The following is an 18,452-nucleotide window of genomic DNA, read 5'->3' on the forward strand; positions in this document are numbered from 1 at the left end:
AAGAGAGCAGCGGTTGGGGACACAGAGTCATGTCATTAAGCAGAGAACATGGCTCTGTGTCCCTTCTGCCCCCCCCCCCAAGATTGACCTCGGGTTCTCTTTAAGAGAGGGAAACCTCAGGGTCCTATTGAGGCTTTCCTCTGTACTCTGCTGTCCCGTCGCTGTGTGCGGCTTCCCTCCGGCTCCTCGTCTTGCAGTGTGGCCATGCATATACAGTAGGATGAGGCCCTTGGCTCTGGTTTACTGGGCAGGCTTGCGCTTCCCTCTCTTTAGGCAAGTATCTAATTTTGTACCCGAGCTTTGGCTCGGTTACACTTTAAAGGATACCTGAGATGGGACTACAGGTCGTATTTATACTTACCTGGGGTTTCCTCCAGCCCCATGAGGTGCGTGAGCTCCCTTGCCATCATTTTCGAATCTCCCCGGTAATCCGGCTGGCCGCGCTCTAGTGTGCATGTGTGGCTTGGCCACATGTATCCCCTGTCACGCTCCCGCAGAAAACTCCCAGGCACACAGGAGCACACAACTGGCCAGGTTTCCCGGGGAGGAGGGGAGTTTGAAGACAATAGAAGGACCAGAGAGGATGGCGAGGGAGCCCATGCACCTCATGGAGTTGGAGGAAGCCCCAGCCCCAGGTAAATATAAATATACCCTGTAGTCCCATCTCAGGTACACTTTAAAACTAATAGGTATAAAAACAAGACGGATTCTTGCCTAAGGAGAGGGAATGCTATGGGTCCCATAGCCTTACCGCATGGGCCACTCTTTCCAGCGGCAGCTCCTCCATTTGAATCCCCAGCCGCTGAAGGCTTTAGAAGTCTTCAGGAGCCGGAGTCCTACCGAAGACTGGCGGCTCTGTAATGCGCATGTGTGAGCACGACAGTGTGCTCGCACATGCACAGTAAGGAGCAGCCGTCCTAGGTAACACTTGGGTTCCCAAAGACTTCTGAAGCCTCCTGCAGCAGCAGAGTGCAATATTCCAACGATTGGTTGAGTACTGCTACTTGGGGACTCAGTGCTGAAATGTAGGGACTGTGAGAGGAGTGGGAAGGGCAGGCTCTATACTAGGACCCAGAGCCTTCCCTCTCCTTAGGTATCAGTTTTTTTTCGATTCCCATCAACTTTACAGAGAACCAGAGATAAGAATATAACATATTTATACATACATGGGGCTTCCTCCAGCCCCATAAGCCTGGATCACCCCCACGCTGCCTTTCCCTGGTGCCTCTGTCCGCCGGTACCGGGTCCTGTCATTTCGGCCAGTCTAGCTAGTTGATGCTCCCTCCGTACTGCGCATGCGTACAGAGCCGGAGGGAGCCCCTGTGCATGCGAAAGACTGGTTGCGTCCGCCGAAAGTGACGGGATCCGGTGCTGGCGATAAAGGCAAAAGAGGACGGCAGCGTGGGAGCGATCCAGGCTTATGGGGCTGGAGGAAGCCCCAGGTATGAATAACATCTTTTTTTATTTTTTAGGCAGTCTTCGTCTCTGGTTCCCTTTAAGGTCGGGTTCACATTGGCACGCATCCGCTCCTGCGCTGCGTTCCGCGAAGTGGAGCAGAAGGATTGTGCAGGTCGGGAACGTCCACTCCAACAAGCGGAACTGAGCGAAATGTGAACTTTTCCATCGGGAAAGCATTGCTTCCGCTGCTGCGATCCGCTCATTGGAGCGGAACATAAGCTATTTAGAGCCTGAACCAAGCCTAACTTTAACCACTTGAGGACCGTGGGCTTTACCCCCCTTAAGGAGCAGGCACTTTTTATCCATTCAGACCACTGCAGCTTTCACGGTTTATTGCTCGCTCATACAACCTACCACCTAAATGAATTTTGGCTCCTTTTCTTGTCACTAATAAAGCTTTCTTTTGGTGCTATTTGATTGCTGCTGCAATTTTTACTTTTTATTATATTCATCAAAAAATACATGAATTTTGTCAAAAAAATGATTTTTTTAACTTTCTGTGCTGACATTTTTCAAATAAAGTAAAATTTCTGTATACATGCAGCGCGAAAAATGTGGACAAACATGTTTTTGATTAAAAAAAACAATATTCAGCCTATATTTATTGGTTTGGGTAAAAGTTATAGCGTTTACAAACTATGGTGCAAAAAGTGATTTTTCCCATTTTCCAGCATCTCTGACTTTTCTGAGCACCTGACATGTTTCATGAGGGGCTAGAATTCCAGGATAGTATAAATACCCCCCAAATGACCCCATTTTGAAAAGAAGACATCCCAAAGTATTCACTGAGAGGCATAGTGAGTTCATAGAAGATATTTTTTGTCACAAGTAAGCGGAAAATGACACTTTGTGACAACAACAAAAAAAAAAAGTTTCCATTTCTTCTAACTTGCGACAAAAAAAAAATGAAATCTGCCACGGACTCACCATGCCCCTCTCTGAATACCTTGAAGTGTCTACTTTCCAAAATGGGGTAATTTGTGGGGTGTGTTCACTGTCCTGACATTTTGGGGGGTGCTAAATTGTAAGCACCCCTGTAAATCCTAAAGGTGCTCATTGGACTTTGGGCCCCTTAGCGCAGTTAGGCTGCAAAAAAGTGCCACACATGTGGTATTGCCGTACTCAGAAGAAGTAGTATAATGTGTTTTGGGGTGTATTTTTACACATACCCATGCTGGGTGGGAGAAATATCTCTGTAAATGACAATTGTTTGATTTTTTTTTTACACACAATTGTCCATTTACAGAGATATTTCTCCCACTCAGCATGGGTATGTGTAAAAATACACACCAAAACACATTATACTACTTCTCCTGAGTACGGCGATACCACATGTGTGGCACTTTTTTGCACCCTAACTGTGCTAAGGGGCCCAAAGTCCAATGAGTACCTTTAGGATTTCACAGGTCATTTTTGTTTCAAGACTACTCCTCACGGTTTAGGGCCCCTAAAATGCCAAGGCAGTATAGGAACCCCACTAATGACCCCATTTTAGAAAGAAGACACCCCAAGGTATTCCGTTAGGAGTATGGTGAGTTCATAGAAGTTTTTATTTTTTTGTCACAAGTTAGCGGAAATTGATTTTAATTGGTTTTTTTTCACAAAGTGTCATTTTTCGCTAATTTGTGACAAAAAATAAAATCTTCTATGAACTATTCCTAACGGAATACCTTTGGGTGTCTTCTTTCTAGAATGGGGTCATTTGTGGGGTTTGTATACTGCCCTGGCATTTTAGGGGCCCTAAACCGTGAGGAGTAGTCTTGAAACCAAATGTCGCAAAATGACCTGTGAAATCCTAAAAGTACTCATTGGACTTTGGGCCCCTTAGCGCAGTTAGGGTGCAAAAAAGTGTCACACGTGGTATCGCCGTACTCAGGAGAAGTAGTATAATGTGTTTTGGGGTGTATTTACATATAACCATGCTGGGTGGGAGAAATATCTCTGTAAATGACACATTTTTGATTTTTTTTTTTTTACACACAATTGTCCATTTACAGAGTTTCTCCCACCCAGCATGGGTATGTGTAAAAATACACCACAAAACACATTATACTACTTCTCCTCAGTACGGCGATACCACATGTGTGACACTTTTTTGCAGCCTAGGTGCGCTAAGGGGCCCAACGTCCTATTCACAGGTCATTTTGAGGCATTTGTTTTCTAGACTACTCCTCACGGTTTAGGGCCCCTAAAATGCCAGGGCAGTATAGGAACCTCAACAAGTGACCCCATTTTAGAAAGAAGACACCCCAAGGTATTCCGTTAGGTGTATGGCGAGTTCATAGAAGATTTTATTTTTTGTCACAAGTTAGTGAAAAATGACACTTTGTGAAAAAAAAAACAATAAAAATCAATTTCCGCTAACTTTTGACAAAAAATAAAATGTGGTCTATGAGGGGGCGAATTTTGTGGAACCGGTCATAATCAGGGTGGCCTTTTAGATGACAGGTTGTATTGGGCCTGATCTGATGGATAGGAGTGCTAGGGAGGTGACAGGAGGTGATTGATGGGTGTCTCAGGGGGTGGTTAGAGGGGAAAATAGATGCAATCAATGCACTGGGGAGGTGATCGGAAGGGGGTCTGAGGGGGATATGAGGGTTTGGCCGAGTGATCAGGAGCCCACACGGGGCAAATTAGGGCCTGATCTGATGGGTAGGTGTGCTAGGGGGTGACAGGAGGTGATTGATGGGTGTCTCAAGGTGTGATTAGAGGGGGGAATAGATGCAAGCAATGCACTGGCGAGGTGATCAGGGCTGGGGTCTGAGGGCGTTCTGAGGGTGTGGGCGGGTGATTGAGTGCCCTAGGGGCAGATAGGGGTCTAATCTGATAGGTAGCAGTGACAGGGGGTGATTGATGGGTAATTAGTGGGTGTTTAGGGTAGAGAACAGATGTAAACAATGCACTTGGGAGGTGATCTGACGTCAGATCTGCGGGCGATCTATTGGTGTGGGTGGGTGATCAGATTGCCCGCAAGGGGCAGGTTAGGGGCTGATTGATGGGTGGCAGTGACAGGGGGTGATTGATGGGTGGCAGTGACAGGGGGTGATTGATGGGTGATGGACAGGTGATCAGTGGGTTATTACAGGGAAGAACAGATGTAAATATTGCGCTGGCGAATTGATAAGGGGTGGTCTGAGGGCAATCTGAGCGTGTAGGCGGGTGATTGGGTGCCCGCAAGGGGCAGATTAGGGTCTGAACTGATGGGTAGCAGTGACAGGTGGTGATTGATGGGTAATTAGTGGGTGATTAGGGTAGAGAACAGATGTAAACACTGCACTTGGGAGGTGATCTGACGTCGTATCTATTGGTGTGGGTGGGTGATCAGATTGCCCGCAAGGGGCAGGTTAGGAGCTGATTGATGGGTGGCAGTGACGGGGTGATTGATGGGTGATTGACAGGTGATCAGGGGGATAGATGCATACAGTACACGGGGGGGGGGGGGGGGTCTGGGGAGAATCTGAGGGGTGGGGGGGGGGGGGTGATCAGGAGGGAGCAGGGGGCAGTTTAGGGCATTAAAAAAAATAGCGTTGACAGATAGTGACAGGGAGTGATTGATGGGTGATTGGGTGCAAACAGGGGTCTGGGGGGTGGGGAATCAGTGTGCTTGGGTGCGACATAGGGTGGCTGCAGCCTGCCCTGGTGGTCCCTTGGACACTGGGACCACCAGGGCAGGAGGCAGCCTGTATAATACACTTTCGGGCTGGCACACATCATCCTTATGGCAGGCTTTCACCTGTGAGGACAAGTCACGGCCTGTGTCTGGTGGAGAAAAAGGAAGGTTAGAGCCCTGTTGACAGTGGATGTAGGCAAATTCGACGTGTAGGTTATCACGTCGGAACACCCTGCCTGCACTCTAGAGCTAAGCTACATGCAGGAAGGACGGAGGAGGCAGGACGGGGAGAAACATATTGCTGCACAGAGCTTGTTTTCGGGGACCCTATCGGTCACAGGACACACATACAGGGAAAATAAATCACTTTAGCTACAGACTGTCCTTAGCAATGCTAACGCGTGGATACACTGTACTTTCACCTTTCGCAAAGACTTCCTGTGGGTAGTGAGGTGCATTTCTATCAAAGGGAACCAAGGAGATCGTGCAGTGTACGCGGGGAAGCTAATTCAGTGCAACACGCTCTCGGAGGGGGACAAGTTTAGAGTGGGACGTGAGGTTCCAGGTGGGTGAGTAGAAGTTGCACAGCGTTTCCTCCTCGGAAGTGCTAAAAGAATGTGTTTATGTCGGGGTGAAGCAGCGAGTTCCTCTCACTGCTTACTCTGCTTACATTGCTATAATGCTGGCAGGGGCTCGGAGCTGAAACACAGGCAATAATCACTGTAAATGATTGGCAATCTGTTGCTTGTTTTGCATTTCTACATTGTAAAAATAAAGGTAGTGTTTGCATGTGCTGCATTGGATTCTGGAAACTTTCATCCCTAGTTCTGTAATTCTTTTCTCTTAACCCATATAAGTCCTGACCAATATTTAAACCCCATATATAGGCACAGATCTAAAAATGTCATCTAATATGTATTTGTATGAATTGAGGCTTTTATAGTTACAAATGATGCCTTACATTTTGATTGCTTGACCTGAAACAGAGTTCAGTGATACAGCTTTCAACCACTGTGGGTGTGGCTGCTGCAGAATTCATGATTATCTCTGTTGCGAGAACCTGGCAGTACACTGTTTCATACCTGGCATGTCATGTGGGCGGTTAATCATTTTCCTGTGTTTTTACCTCCACCATGTGATATGTAATCTGGATCCGGCAGCAATCCGACTTAATATTTTATGAAATGCTGCCAGCACTAGCCTTGTCCGACAAAAATACACACCACGCGCTTCCACCACAATTGATCCTTGTTTATTATTCAATTGCTAAAACTGTCAAATATGGTCTTCTTTATTATAGACTTACGTTAGGTTCTTTGAAAACATTGAATTGGACTTCCGATCTGCAGAAAAATTGCAACCACATAATATACAGTCCATTAAATCTGTTTTGAGAAAATTGCAGCTTATGGCACAGTCAGATAGTGCTGCAGAAAAAATACATAAGTACATTGTCAGGCTTTCTGACACTATTTTACTATTGCTATATTATTTTTTTATATATTAGGTGATTAGGGAACTTGCAAAATGATAAAAATAGAAGCTCTGCAACTGAGTGCCTGCACAGCTCTAGGAAAACATTTGTGCAGGCACTATAGTATATGCACGCTCCATGGTTGTAAAAGTCCATAGAAACTTTTATTGGCACATAACAGGTACAGTATTGAGTCGGCTGAGATGTTTCGCACTAGGCATCCTTACTCATAGCCTTAAAGTGGGATTGTCAGCCATAACATCAAATTCATTTACCTGCTGCTCTGTTTTTATTATGCAGTCTACAACCTGACCCTGCATTGCAAGCATTCTAATATAATCATAAATGTTTCTGCTGTTACAAATCTTACCTCAGTCAACCTGGCTCTATTTGGTACATTGCCGAGGAGAGGGAAGATTGTCATCTCTCCCCTCACATTCCTGCTCTTCACTAATTGGCTGAGGACAGTTCAGTGTGACACAAGGCTGAGAAGGGAGAAGCTGCTGAAATACGTTCTATCCTGTGCTTGTGTACATGTGTTTATAAAGCAAGCTAGATATGACAGTGCAGTTTGTAGGAGAAAAAAAAAGTCAGGCCTTGTTCATATTTCGTTCGGCTCGTGTGTCGGTCCACGGTGGGCTTTTTTCCCATGTTTTCTGGCTATTTTCTGCGCGTTCAATCGTTTTTGTGGGCGTTTTTGTAAGCGCTTTGGAAGAGCGCTTCAGTCTTTTGATCTGGAAAAAATAAATGTAATGTATTTAAAGAGAACCCGAGGTGGGATTTAATTATGTTACTGGGGCACAGAGGCTGGTTGTGCACACTAAGACCAGCCTCTGTTGCCCCATGGTGTGCCTCCATGTCCCCCCTGCGCGCCGCTATACCCCCGCAGTGCTGGCGACACGCAGCATGTCGCCAGCACAATGTTTACCTAAGCGCTGTCTGTCAGCGCCGCTCCCCCGCCTCCTCCGCATCGGCGCTACCCGCCCGTGTCCCTTCCCTCCCGCTGATAGGAGGGAAGTGACGCGGGCGGGTAGCGCCGATGCGGAGGAGGCGGGGGAGCGGCGCTGACAGACAGCGCTTAGGTAAACATTGTGCTGGTGACGCGCTGCGTGTCGCCAGCACTGCGGGGGGGTGTAGCGGCGGGCAGGGGGGACATGGAGGCACACCATGGGGCAACATAGGCTGGTCTTAGTGTGCACAACCAGCCTCTGTGCCCCAGTAACATAATTAAATCCCACCTCGGGTTCTCTTTAAAAAAAAAAAAAAAAAACGCTCACGCAGTCGCTTGCCAAAGTGATATTGTGAGTGTTTTGCGGTTTTCCTATACCTTCTATTGAGGCAAATCACCTCAAAAATGGCCCAAGCACCGCTTTTCAAAGTAGATCGCAAACGAAACGCTCTGATATGAACTCTCTCAGAGAATCATTGCACAAGCGCTTTCAGGGCGATTTTGAAAATCGCCGGCGCTTAAAATTTTACAAAAACGCCTATAATGTGAACAAGGCCTGAGGGCCTGTTTCCATTACATCCAAATTCGTATTGCAATTTTCTGCAGTGGCTCCACAACCAATGCATATCAATGGCGTGGTTTCCATTGAACGTGGGTGAGCCATTGCAGTGCGATACAATGTGCTGCAGGGCGAAATATGGATTGCAGCACACATCTAAATTCCCTTTAGCAGCCAGTGACACATCTGGACTTCCGGGAAGACACCTGTAGTTGTATGCGAAGCGAAAAGCTGAATGCAGAAAGCATTGGAGCATTTTACTAGCACTTTTAGCTTGTCTGTAAATCACTAGAGCTTGAAAAAGCGCTATGGCAATGCAAATCAATAGTTCACACTGTGGTGATCCACAGCGATTAGCGTTTTGCTGAAATCTCAAACTTTGTGCATCCAGCATTTTTGGAGCAATTGTATTTCAGTATTAAAGAATCACAAAACGCAATTGCTCCAAAATCGCTTTTCTGGCAGTGAAAAATTACAGGAAAATCGCTGTGCAAAACGCTAGTGATTTTACTAGCGTTTTGCAATTCCTAGTGTGAAAAGGGAGGATATTATATCAGGACTGTCTTTAGTCAGAGGCAGCAAAAATGGAAAATGCCTGAAACAGTTTTCTCTCTATTTTACTATATAAAATTAACTGAAATCAAAACATGGACAGTACAACACACATTATGTAATTAGAGCAAGTATTTATCTACATATGTGTTTTCTTCCTTTCCTTTGGATGTCCCTGCTGCTTTAACCTCCTTGCCGGTTATCCCGAGCTCAGCTCGGGGTAACCTGCGCAGGAGGATATCTCAGGCCCCGCTGGGCCGATTTGCATAATTTTTTTTTTGTTACAAGCAGCTAGCACTTTGCTAGCTGCTTGTAACTTTCGATCGCCGCCGCTCGCCGCCAATCCGCCGCGCCGAGTCGCTCCCCCCCGCCCCAGAGCCCTGCGCTGCCTGGCCAATCAGTGCCAGGCAGCGTTGAGGGGCGGATCGGGATTCCCTATGACGTCCCGACGTCCATGACGTCGGTGACGTCATCCCGCCCCGTCGCCATGGCGACCGGGGAAGCCCTGCAGGAAATCCCGTTCTCAACGGGATTCCCTGCATACTCTGATCGCCGAAGGCGATCGGAGTGGGTGGGGGGATGCCGCCGCTTAGCGGCTATCATGTAGCGAGCCCTTGGCTCGCTACATGATTTAAAAAAAAAAAAAATTAAAAAAAATGTGCGGCGCTGCCTCCTTGCCGGATTTTTTAGACCGGCAAGGAGGTTAAACAAATAACATCTTTGTGAGGTGTATAAACTCTAAGGGCTCGTTCACACTTGAGCGGGAATCGTTTTTAAAAACCGCTAGCCTATGTTAGGGCTGGTTCAGACGGACGCTTGCGGAGCGTTTACCGCAAGCGTTCGGACAGTCGCGGTAAACGCTCCCATTCAAGTGAATGGGAGCGTTTACACTGAGCTTTTGCGCGCTTTTACCCGAACGTGGCGTTCGGGTCCCGATTTTCGCGAGCGTTCGGGCTGCCCCTGAAAGCAACGTGTAGCTTCCAGGGATCGGCCAACTGCGACGGCTAATGTTCCCCTACGGGAAAAAAAAAACCGCGACCGCATCACGACGCGACCGAAGGCTACTGAAAGCCTGACCGCGCAGCCGCCGCAACGCCCCCAGACGCGACGCTACGCAGACGTCCGTCTGAACCAGCCCTAAGCCTATGGCAGTGTTCTCGTTAACCACAAATGCGTAACATGCAGAGTTTTGCCGGCAAATCGCGATTAGCTTGCATAGCACCGCTAATCGCGATCGCTCCCAAAACTCTTTTTCCATGGAAAAATCACTCCTGCAAAACGCTAGCGGTAATCACTGGTGTTTTGCGGTTTTAGGTGTAAATGGGGCCTAATACTCCCTTAGGGTGTGCATGCCAGAAACTCTCATCCAAATTTTAAAGGCAAACTGTCCCTAACCTTGCTCATAGCCATACAGGTAAAATTATGCAGATACAAAACCTTTATTCAGTTCACCACAAAAAGACTAAATATAAAAAGATATCAACAGCTTCTTGTAGGAGCAACTTGTGGAACATATCCCCTCGTCTAACCAGAGTGATGAGAGTTTCTGGGATGTACACCTTAAGGGGTGTGTCTTAGCGTTTATATACCTCTGTCAGATAGCATTGCCTTGGATCAGTAAAGGTGGGTACACACACATCAGATAAAAGTCTTTGGAAAATGAAAGATCACAGACCAATTTTACCCCCTTCCATGTAGTATAAGAGCCAGGGCTGTGGAGTCGGTCCAAAAATCCACCGACTCCGACTCCTCAGTTTAGGATTCCACCGACTCCACGACTCAGACTCCTCTAATTTGCATATTACAATTTTGTTGATTAAAAGTATGTAACATGAAATTCGTCTCATAACTGCCAACGCTTAGGAATTTTACAAGACAACTGAAGTGAGAAGGATATGTAGACTACTATATTTATTCCCTTTAGACTAAAACTAGTCCTTAGTAATAGTACTTGTAAAAGGTACAAACCGGAACAAAGAACATCTATCAGGCCCTAGGCAATGTAAGTGTGGGTACATGTAAGAATGATGTGCAGGTACTCTGCAGGGGAATGAGGAGATTGTAAACAGACAACACCTCTGTGTTCAATGTGCACAGCATTCTCAGTGGATTCCCTGCAGCTCTGTGAGGAGTGCATATGTAGAGTATAGTACTACTGTGTAACAAAGTAAACCTGAGACAGATGAAATTAAAGTTTTATACATACCTGGGGCTTCCTCCAGCCGCCTTCAGGATAATCAGTCCCTCGTTGTCCTCCTCCACCACCTGGATCTTCTGCTATGAGTCCAGGTACTTGAGCCAGTCTGGCGTAGTGCGCATGAACACACTCCACCGCTAGGAGCATACTACACCTGTGCAGCACTATTGCGCAGGTGCAGAATGTTCCTGGCTGTGGGAGTGGCATGCGGCCGGACTGCGCTGACTGGCTGAATTACCAGGACTCATAGCAGAAGATCCGGGTGGTGGAGGACAGTGAGGGACTGATTAGCCTGAAGGGGGCTGGAGGAAGCCCCAGGTATGTATAAAACTTTACTTTTCATCCGTCTCAGGTACCCTTTAATTTGTAGTCACCAAACCAAATTTTAATAACATATCAAATTATTTGATTTCATCAGCAAAGGGAGTGCATACATTTGCATAAATCAGCATCAGTGCAGAATTATTTCCATCTCATTGACCATCTCTATTAGTGACACAGCTACACATCAGGCTTTATTCTTACAGCATAGATGTTATTTAGTATATATAAGAGATTCCTGTGTACGCATCATATATACAGTCACAATCAGATATGTATATCTGACCTTAAAAATACGGGGACTGCTTTATTGAAGCAGCACAAGTAACTAATTTTGATTGGTTTATTTCATTTTTGTGGACTAAGCACAGCTATTACTGTATATATACATTATTTTTAATGACTATTATCTGAGAAATAGAACATTTTATCATATTTTCTATTTTAATTACAGTTACAAATTCATTAGGAGTCGGAGTCGGAGCATTTTTTCCCGACTCCGACTCCAGGCACCCAAAATTGCCCGACTCCACGACTCCGACTCCGACTCCACAGCCCTGATAAGAGCATACCTACTCAGTATATTCTATTGAGCTGAACTCCCCATCAGATAAAAATCTTTGCAAGATGCTGTACACAAAGATGCTGTACACATGCAAGAGATCAGTTCCTGCAAAATATCCGTTCCTGCAAAATGCATTCATATCTGCAGATCTCATACACACCTTGTTTAATGGACAATCATCTGCAGATCAGATCCACCAGGATAGATCTTCAAATCTGCAGATGATTGTCAGATCTGCAGATGAATGCCTGTTAAACACGGTGTGTATAAGATCTGCAGATATCATAGACTATGAATGCATTTTGAAGGAACTGATCTTTTTCAGATACTGATCTTTTGCATGTGTACAGCATCTTTGTGTGCAGCATCTTGCAAAGATTTTTATCTGATGGGGAGTTCAGCTCAATAGAATAGACTGTGTAGAGTAAGCTCTCCTACTACATGGAAAGGGATAAAATCGGTCTGTGATTTTTCATTTTCCAAAGACTTTTATCTGGTGTGTGTACCAACCTTTAATGGCAACTGTTTTCCTTCACTTAAGGTTCCCCTTAACACCCAATACACACTATTTACTGGCTGAAATGATCATTTGGGATTGTTTCAGGCGACTGTCTCTCATCAGCCAGTGATAGCTTATGCACTCTAGGCTTAGCTGAGCTGCATATATTGATAAGTAGAGAGAAAGCAGGCAGCTCCATGAAGTTCCCCGGGGCAGAGTAATTTGCCAAAACATTCTGTTGTGGATGATTGCCTGTTGCTCGTAATTTGACAGGTACAGACAATGACACGCCTGTACAAACATCAAACTGTTGGTGTGAACAATCATGAATCACCACTGAAAATGTATTATCTTACTTTTATTTCAGGCTGGGCCACTATGGCAAATCTAGACATGCAGTGTTCAATGCAGGCAACCCCTGATTACCTACATTTCTTTTATCACGTATTGTTTTTGCTTCAGTGCTGCTTAAAAAGTCAAAAGTCAGTTATTGCAAAATCATCACTCTTTTTATCTTAAGTAATGTAGTTGTAGTCGCAGAGTAAAATTATAGATATAATCTGGGTAGAAAAAATAATGGGTTTTTTAAAACTCTAGTTTGACCTCACGGTTTAATGCATACGATAGTGAATCTTATTTAAGTAGCAAATCACAAAGTTTTATACATTGTACATTTGAACTTTATGTAAGTAAATACTGGCTGCACTCTGACACTACTTGCTACTAGCAGAGCGGGAGTTGCTTCCCCAGCACATAACAGATCAACTAGCACACCACCTCCATGTGCTGTTGATTGAATAATTGCAAAGTGTTAAAGGATACCCGAAGTGACATGATGAGATAGACATGTGTATGTACAGTGCCTAGCCCACAAATAACTATGCTGTGTTCCTTTTTTTCTTTCTGTGCTTGAAAGAGTTAAATATCAGGTATGTAAGTTGCTGACTCCGTCCTGACTCAGACAGGAAGTGACTACAGTTTGACCCTCACTGATAAGAAATTTCAACTATAAGACACTTTCCTAGCAGAAAATGGCTTCTGGGAGCAAGAAAGAGATAAAAAGGGAAAAGGGGGCATTTCTTATCAGTGAGGGTCACACTGTAGTCACTTCCTGTCTGAGTCAGGACCGAGTTAGCAATTTAAATACCTGATATTTAAATCTTTCAGGCAGAGAAAGAAAAAAAAGGAACACCGCATAGTTATTTGTGTGCTAGGCGCTGTACATACATATGTCTGTCTCAACATGTCACATGTCACTTCGGGTATCCTTTAAGGCATGGACACACACTCAATGTGCCTGACTGGGATTGGAACCTTATAGCCTGGTACACACATCCAATTATGATTGGCCTATTTTACCACTTCCATGTAGTATGAAAGCTTATCTACACATTCTGTTCATAGTAATCAGTCTGTTGGCCCTCATCTACATGGAGGTAGTAAAATTGTCAATTGATTGGCCAGTCAAATTGGATGTGTATGCACCTAATCCCACGGGCGGCATTGCAGGGCGAGGCTAGGCAGGCGCATTGCTCACATGAAGAAAAAAAAAAATCAACCTGTTCTGTTCTATGCTGCGGGGGCTGGAGTGACATCACTAGGTAAGTGGGAAAACCAATGTTACTGGCCAAAGTAATCCAACAGGACAGATTGCTGGCCCGAATGGTCAAGAGGGGTGGTTGGTGCCGTACCCATGCTTGTTTCTCAGCAGAGGAGGCTGTTATCATCTAGCATGTGTTCAGAGCTTTAGTCCGTCAGCAGCAGAGAGAGGAAGTGGATTGGGTCAGGTGATCTGTGATCAGAGAGAGAGAATATCTGACGTACACTCTCCACACAGAAACCTTAACTGTGGGGGAGGACTCTGGACAGCAAACGTTTCAGTAAAATTGCAATGTCATTTCTGTATGTAATAGAACTATGGAACTCAGCTGATCACATATTTTTATTATATTTGCTGCAAAATGTACATATCTGCAGTGCAAAACTATGTGCATTTTGCAGATTTGCTATCATATGCCTTAGAAATGGGAGGTTGAACTACTAGGATTTTAAAAAAACGGCTTCTCTTCAGGCTCAACAAAGTGTATCACACACTTGTCAACTTGTCTTGTCCATCTGTCAGACACAGACCATACTGGGACTGTGCAGTAAGCTTCCGGCGACGTCAGCAGGAGCGCGGACGTGCAGGTGCAGTCGGAAATTCCAGAGGTAAACCGGAGGCGGGGACCGGAGCATCGGCGAGTGGCTGCACGGACACAGGACATCTGCGAGGGGCCATTAGAAGCCACAGGTAAGTTCAACTCTCTTTTTTCCCCCCTACAGTACTCCTTTAAGTCAAACATTGATTTGCATTCTTGTTCAGGGTCTATAACTAAATGTATTAACCTCCCCAGCGGTATGGACAGAAATGTCAGTTCAAAAAAACATGCTGTGAACAGTATAAACTTGCATACACATCAATACTCTCCTGCACTGTATACTAGACCCTTGCTTGACACATTTTGGCAAGTTACAGGAAAAAAAAGTTTTAAAAATAAATGTTATCACTGTTTGCACAGAAATCCTGGGGAAATTGAACGCTGGGGAGGTTAAAGGGAGAGGATCAGCTGGACTGCCAGGCAATTTGCTTTGATTAAAAGGAAATAAATATGGCAGCTTCCATATCCCTCTCACTTTAGTGTCCTTACTTGAGGAGGTGAGCATGGATTCTGTGTCTTTCTTGTAATTTATGCTCCTTGTGGCCAGAGTTAAATCTAGTGTTCTCTATCTCTGTTCTGTAACTATTGTCAGCATTTACACAGCTCCTGCTGTTGTGTGTATGGTGCATATGAATATATATATTGGCTTCAATTCACTAAGCTTAACTCCTGTCTTTAATAACTCTTCTGAGCTGTTTTACAGTCATCACCATGGTGATATAATTGTGATAACTGTAAAACAGCTCAGAAGAGTTATTAAAAACAGGAGTTTAAGCTTAGTGAATTGAGGCCATTGTAGGGCCTTGGTGAGGTAAGTCTGAACCACTTTCTATTCCTTGAGAGAACGTTCATGTTGCAAGACAGGACATTAGGTTATGTGCTCCTAATCTTTTGCTAGGCCGATGCACTGTATGCTTGTGTACTGCTTTATGCATGCTATAGAGACAGATTAGGAGACATACAAATTCAGGGCAGCCTCTGGATGGCGTACGTGACTACACAAGATAAGGAATTGTTTTTGCAAACTAAAGGTGCCCATAGATCTAGTGATGTATGGGCACATTCGACCAAGAGACAAATCTCTCTCTTATCGAATCTGAAAAGTGAGAGATCTGTCAGCTGCCCATACACCACAGGCAGATTCCCGATCAATTTCATGCTGAAATCAATCTGAAATCGGCCCTGTGCGCCGCCTCGCCGCTGTGCCCCCCATGCCCGCCGTGCTAAAGTGTATACATTACTGTCTGCGGCCTCCGCTTGTCCCCGCCTGTTCCGGGTGCATTCTCCTCTCCATACACGCACGCCCCACGTGGTTTCCTAGTAAGGGCGCTTGTGTGATGTCACACATGCCACGTGGGGTGTGCGTGTATCTGGAAGAGGAGAATGCGCCCCGAGCAGCGGGGGACAAGCAGAGGCCGCGGACAGGTAATGTACCGTATATACTCGCATACAAGCCGAATTTTTGACCCCCAAAAAGGGGGCCAAAAGTTGGGGGTTCGGCTTGTATGCGAGTCATGTTGGTCCGCGGGTCCCCCCCCCCCCCCTCCGCTGTTCCGCGGGTCCCCGCTCCCCCCATGGCCGCCGCCGCTGCTATTACCTGTCCGCATCTTCTATTTCCCTCTCCGTGCTTGTAAACATGCACAGCAGCGCGCCCGGGTGTTCCGACGTGATAACCTACACGTCGAATTTGCCTACATCCACTATCAAACGTATACCAGGAGGGTTAGGGGTTAGGGTTGGGGGAGGGGAAGGGATAGTAAAAGTCTATGGGATGTAGGTTAGTTCGACGTGTAGGATAAAGTGTTGGAGCACCGGCGCTGCTACTGTGACGAGGCAGGAGGCAGGAAAGAGCACGGCTTCCTGTTACTATGGGAACCGCTCTTTCCTGGCTCGCCGCTCGTCACAGTAGCAGCGCCGGGCGCGCTGCTGTGCATGTTTACAAGCACGGAGAGGGAAATAGAAGATGCGCCAGGTAATAGCGGCGGCGGCGGCCATGGGGGGAGCGGGGGACTGTACTTGCTGAACTGGGGCACTTTACTAGCTATACTGAGCGCTAAACTGGGGCACTATACTAGCTATACTGAGCACTATACTAGCTAAACTGGGGCACATTACTAGTATACTGAGCACTATACTAGCTATACTGAGCACTATACTAGCTAAACTGGGGCACTATACTAGCTATACTGAGCACTATACTAGCTATCCTGGGGCACTTTACTAGCTATACTGAGCACTATACTAGCTAAACTGGGGCACTATACTAGCTATACTGGGCACAATACTAGCTATACTGAGCACTATACTAGCTAAACTGGGGCACTATACTGAGCACTATACTAGCTATCCTGGGGCACTTTACTAGCTATACTGAGCACTATACTAGCTAAACTGGGGCACTATACTAGCTATACTGGGCACAATACTAGCTATACTGGGCACAATACTAGCTATACTGAGCACTATACTAGCTATACTGAGCACTATACTAGCTAAACTGGGGCACTATACTAGCTATACTGAGCACTATACTAGCTATCCTGGGGCACTTTACTAGCTATACTGAGCACTATACTAGCTAAACTGGGGCACTATACTAGCTATACTGGGCACAATACTAGCTATACTGAGCACTATACTAGCTATACTGAGCACTATACTAGCTAAACTGGGACACTTTACTAGCTATACTGAGCACTATACTAGCTAAACTGGGACACTATACTAGCTATACTGAGCACTTTACTAGCTAAACTGGGACACTTTACTAGCTATACTGAGCACTATACTAGCTATACTGAGCACTATACTAGCTATACTGAGCACTATACTAGCTATACTGAGCACTATACTAGCTATACTGAGCACTATACTAGCTATACTGAGCACTATACTAGCTATACTGAGCACTATACTAGCTATACTGAGCACTATACTAGCTAAACTGGGCACTATACTAGCTATACTGGGGCACTACCTACCCATACTGGACACTTTACTAGCTATACTGGGACACACTCGGGGAATAAGGCGGCCAGCATTTCCTACCCCCGGCTTATATGGGGGTCAATCATTTTTCCCTGGTTTTTCAGGGAAAAGTTGGGGGGTCGGCTTATATGCGGGTCGGCTTATATGCGAGTATATACGGTATACACTTTGGCATGGGGGGGGGGAGCATAGCGGCGAGATGGCAGATGGTTTCGTCGATTGTCGGGAAATTGCACGCCGTTCCCACCATGCGCCCCACATCTTGCATCAACAATGCGACCAATTTCCGTCCCAAAATTGGTCGCTTTGTCAGTTGGGCATGCACTTGGCGGCACTGACTCATAGTTACATAGTTACATAGTTATTTTGGTTGAAAAAAGACATACGTCCATCGAGTTCAACCAGTATAAAGTACAACACCAGCCTGCTCCCTCACATATCCCTGTTGATCCAGAGGAAGGCGAAAAAACCCTTACAAGGCATGGTCCAATTAGCCCCTAAAGGGAAAAATTCCTTCCTGACTCCAGATGGCAATCAGATAAATTCAGTTTGAATATAATAATAGAATTGGATGGTCAATCGGCCACACCAAGTCGCCTGATATATGACCACCTTAAGACCTCTGTTTTTAGCTTAGCTGTAGGGATAACAGTGGTTCCTGGATGCCTGGTCTGCAGTGAGTATTTGCATGAGAGTGTGCAAAGAGTTATTTGATTTTGCTGTCGGATATGACAAGAACAAAGCTCAGTATAAACAGCTGTGTGACCACACTTCTCCACTGCAGAGCTAAACAGCACCGCATAGGTCAAAGCCCACGATTATCATTGTCAGGATTACAGCCGTGCACCACCCAATATCAATCAGATTTCTGAAAGAAAAAATTGTAAAAATGTACCGGAATGCCGCCACTGTTAACTTTGCATTGTATGATGCAGTATGAAATGTACTGCTAATGGGCTGCTTCATACCGGCCTATCCTGATAAGTTTTGATCAAAGGTGCCCTAGGTTTTTTTCAATTTATTTTTGTTTGATTCAAAGGTTTTTTTTTTTTTTTTTTATCAAATGTCTAATTTATTGAAAT

General features: G+C 45.6%; 1 protein-coding gene and 1 long non-coding RNA gene across 5 annotated transcripts in view; one reads left to right on the top strand and one right to left on the bottom strand.

Annotated features, from left to right (window-relative positions):
- LOC137563415 (uncharacterized) overlaps nt 1-5,549 on the bottom strand; it is a 33,827-nt gene extending 28,278 nt beyond the window's left edge. The window contains exon 1 of the long non-coding RNA XR_011030345.1: nt 5,491-5,549. This is a non-coding gene — a long non-coding RNA (uncharacterized lncRNA). The remainder of the gene's footprint in view (nt 1-5,490) is intronic.
- The window catches only part of LOC137563412 (uncharacterized), a 63,472-nt gene continuing 50,347 nt past the window's right edge, over nt 5,328-18,452 (top strand). The window contains exon 1 of one of the 4 annotated variants that reach the window (XM_068275826.1): nt 5,328-5,637. The gene's annotated coding sequence lies outside the window, so the exon portion shown is untranslated. Of the gene's footprint in view, nt 5,638-14,306; nt 14,475-15,139; nt 15,194-18,452 lie in introns of those variants that run through there. The other 3 variants (XM_068275824.1, XM_068275825.1, XM_068275827.1) reach the window with 3 other exon arrangements.

Source organism: Hyperolius riggenbachi, chromosome 3 (genome assembly GCF_040937935.1).
Source record: "Hyperolius riggenbachi isolate aHypRig1 chromosome 3, aHypRig1.pri, whole genome shotgun sequence".
Lineage (NCBI taxonomy): Eukaryota > Metazoa > Chordata > Amphibia > Anura > Hyperoliidae > Hyperolius > Hyperolius riggenbachi.